The 4253-nt window shown below is 36.6% G+C and overlaps 1 pseudogene; it reads left to right on the top strand.

Moving 5' to 3' along the window:
- The first annotated feature begins 2924 nt into the window (after positions 1–2924).
- LOC113900558 lies at positions 2925–3003 on the top strand (annotated as a pseudogene).
- The last annotated feature ends 1250 nt before the right edge of the window (positions 3004–4253 follow it).

Raw genomic sequence — 4253 nt, 5'->3', positions numbered from 1 at the left:
TGCAGTCAATGGGGTTGCAGAGTCGGACATGATTGACTGAACTGAACTGATGGGACTGGATGCCATGATCTTCATTTTTTGAATGTTGAGCTTTAAGCCAGCTTTTCCACTCTCCTCTTTCACCTTCATCAAGAAGCTGTTTAGTTCATCTTTGCTTTCTGCCATAAGGGTAGTGTCATCTGCATATCTGAGTTTACTGATATTTCTCCCGGCATTCTTGATTCCAGCTTGAGCTTCATCCAGTCCAGCATCTCACATGATGTACTCTGCATATAAGTTAAATAATCAGGGTGACAATATACAGCCTTGATGTACTCTTTTTCCAATTCTGAACTAGTCCATTGTTTCATGTCCAGTTCTAGATGTTGCTTTTTGACCTGCACGCAGGTTTCACAGGATGCAGGTAAGGGGGTCTGGTATTCCCATCTTTTTCAAAATTTTCCACAGTTTGTTGTGATCCACACAGTCAAAGATTTTAACGTAGTCAATGAAGGAGAAGTAGATGTTTTTCTGGAATTCTCATGCTTTTTCTGTGATCCAACAGATGTTGGCAATTTGATCTCTGGTTCTCAGGGTGAAAGAAAGGACAGCACAATCATAGTGATTTGATGAAGAGAGACAACCAGATTCAGATAATTTAATGACAATCAAATATTTGCCCGCATTTTCCTCTACATGTGCATTAGTCAATTTTAATTCTGCTTGTGAAAGTTGATGGTATAAGTCATTCTAAATATCAGAATGCTATAGGATAAAAGGAATAAAGTATTAACAACAAAATGTCAAATAGAATATTTTTCATAATCAGGGTCACAATGTGATGTACAGATCTACTTCATATTTCAATTCAGTAATGTAGGATTTAGTCTCTTCTAATTTTCATTATCAAAGTTAGAAAAAAATAGCTACTTAACTTTGTTTATTCAAAATACCAAAATCTCTGAAGAGAAACAAGTAAGCTAACATTTTTCTATAGAAGCAGAAATGACAAAAGGTAGTAATTCTATAAATTCAAATGGAGCATTGATATTTATGATTATTACTTTGAAATTTTCATTATTTCATAATTCTTAGCTAGATCTGATAAAATCCCTTTAACTTTCTCTCTCTGACCACTATTCTTCCAGTTCTTTACTCCTCCAAACCAATGTCACTACTTCCTACCTCCCAGGGAGAGCTCCAACCCCACAGTACACAGTCTCTGGATCAAATATATCAGGTTTCTATACCTGTAAACAACCTAGACAGACCCAATGGTTCTTACATTCTACTATGCTGTTGACAGACTTCTCAAACACACTTTTCTTCCTCCAGAGATAAATCCAATTCTGAATTGTGTATGCTCCTACAAATAGCAGCTGGGTGAATCCCTACCAGAATGAATGCATTCTCCCACTCCAGGCATTATTCTGTCTCAGATGTTACTGGGCTCAGGAAACATAGGATGTGACTAAAGTGCCTGTCTCCAAGAAGTTCAAAGTCTAGGAAGACAGATCAATTAACTAAAAATTATATGAGAGACCAAAATAAGATACCTTTACACATCCACCAGAATGGCTAAATTTTAAAGGTCTCACAACACCAAATGCTGGTGAAGACGTGAAGCAACACATTTTTTGCAGGATTATAAAATGGCAAAACCACTTTAGGCAAAAGTTGGCAATTTCTTTTAAAACTAAGTAAGGAAATCAATCCTGAATACTCATTGGAGGGACTGATACTGAAGCTGAAGCTCCAATACTTTTTGGTCTCCTGATGTGTAGAGCCGACTCATTAGAAAAGACCCTGATGCTGGGAAAGATTGAAGGCAAGAAGAGAAGGGGACAACAGAGGATGAGATGGTTGGATGGCATCACTGACTCAATAGACATGAGTTTGAGCAAGCTCCAGGAGATGGTGAAGGACAGGGAAGCCTGGCGTGCTGCAGTCCATGGGATTGCAAAGAGTGGGACATGACTGAGTGACTGAACAGTAACAAAATATTCTATGACCATAAATTCCAATCCTCGAATTTACCCAAAAGAATTGAAGACATATCTCAAAAAACTTGTTCAAGAATATTCATAGTAGCTTTATTTATAATAGCCAGAAACTAGAAACAGCCCAAGTGTGCATCAGTTGGATGATGGATTTTTTTTTAAGCTGTGATATAGTAAAACAATGGAATATTATTCAGTAATATTTTGTAAAGGAACTTCTAATACATACAACAAAACTCTGAATGATATGTATTCTGAATTATTTGGAAGGCAGTATATTGATATCCGCAAATTACTTTGAAATGCATTTTTTAAAAAGATGTATTGATGGTTGGGTAGTGTTGTAACAAAGTAAACAGAGTAAAATGTTATTTGCAAAATCTTGCAAAATTCTTTCAGCTTTTCTGTCTGCTTGAAAATTTTCATGATAAAATGTTGGAGAAAATTACATAAGAACATAGAAGATAGGTAAGGTACAGAGATGCTGAGAAAAAGATATTTCACCCCAGCTGTGGAGAAGAATAAAGTAATGTCAAAGATGACATGAATGAGAAGGTGATGTCTGAGATGTGCTGAATGAATAGGCTTTCACCAGGCAGGAGAAGCAAGTCTGATTGGCTCCTAACAACCTGATTATGCTGGAGAATGGGTAAGCACATCCTGAAGAAGGATCAGAGGTGGGGATAACGCGATAAGCAGAGGCCACATCATAGAAAGTTGAGTGTTCTGTGCTAAGGTTTATCCTATTATTGATGGGGAATTATTGTAGGTTTTAAGCATAGTTTATGGGGTGATACAACTTATACTTTAAAAAAATCACTCTGAAAATAGTGTAAAAGAGAAAGGTCCAACTATGAGGCTGGAGGCAGGAAAATGAGGACAAAGCATGTTGATGTTGCGATAGCTTTAATAAGGGGTAAGGGTAGCCTGATTTAAGACAATGGAAAGACTATACTTTCAGGGATCATTTCTATAGTTTGTTACTAGAGAAGTTTCAGACAAGCAAAAACTGAGAGAATTCAGCACCACCAAACCAGCTCTCCAACAAATACTAAAGGATATTCTCTAGACAGGAAACACAAAAACGGTGTATAAACTCGAACCCAAAACAATAAAGTAAATGGCAACGGGATCATACTTATCAGTAATTACCTTAAACGTAAATGGGCTGAATGCCCCAACCAAAAGACAAAGACTGGCTGAATGGATACAAAAACAAGACCCCTACATATGTTGTCTACAAGAGACCCACCTCAAAACAGGGGACACATACAGACTGAAAGTGAAGGGCTGGAAAAAGATTTTCCATGCAAATAGGGACCAAAAGAAAGCAGGAGTAGCAATACTCATATCAGATAAAATAGACTTTAAAACAAAGGCTGTGAAAAGAGACAAAGATGGTCACTACCTAATGATCAAAGGATCAATCCAAGAAGAAGATATAACAATTATAAATATATACGTACCCAACACGGGAGCGCCGCAATATGTAAGACAAATGCTAACAAGTATGAAAGGAGAAATTAACAATAACACTATAATACTGGGAGACTTTAATACCCCACTCACACCTATGGATAGATCAACTAAACAGAAAATTAACAAGGAAACACAAACGTTAAACGATACAATAGACCAGTTAGACCTAATTGATATCTACAGGACATTTCATCCCAAAACAATGAATTTCACCTTTTTTTCAAGCGCACATGGAACCTTCTCCAGGATAGATCACATCCTGGGCCATAAATCTAGCCTTGGTAAATTCAAAAAAATAGAAATCATTGCAAGCATCTTTTCTGACCAAAATGCAGTAAGATTAGATCTCAATTACAGGAGAAAAACTATTAAAAATTCCAGCATATGGAGGCTGAACAACACGCTGCTGAATAACCAACAAATCACAGAAGAAATCAAAAAAGAAATCAAAATTTGCATAGAAACTAATGAAAATGAAAACACAACAACCCAAAACCTGTGGGACACTTTAAAAGCAGTCCTAAGGGGGAAAGTTCATAGCAATACAGGCATACCTCAAGAAACAAGAAAAAAGTCAAATAAATAACCTAACCCTACACCTAAAGCAACTAGAAAAGGAAGAAATGAAGAACCCCAGGGTTAGTAGAAGGAAAGAAATCTTAAAAATTAGGGCAGAAATAAATGCAAAAGAAACAAAAGAGACCATAGCAAAAATCAACAAAGCCAAAAGCTGGTTCTTTGAAAGGATAAATAAAATTGACAAACCATTAGCCAGACTCATCAAGGAACAAAGGG

This window comes from Bos indicus x Bos taurus, chromosome 10 (genome assembly GCF_003369695.1).
Source record: "Bos indicus x Bos taurus breed Angus x Brahman F1 hybrid chromosome 10, Bos_hybrid_MaternalHap_v2.0, whole genome shotgun sequence".
In the NCBI taxonomy this organism is placed as follows: Eukaryota; Metazoa; Chordata; class Mammalia; order Artiodactyla; family Bovidae; genus Bos; species Bos indicus x Bos taurus.
The sequence above is the reverse complement of the archived record's forward strand: the minus strand, read 5'-3'. Positions and strand labels throughout refer to the sequence as shown.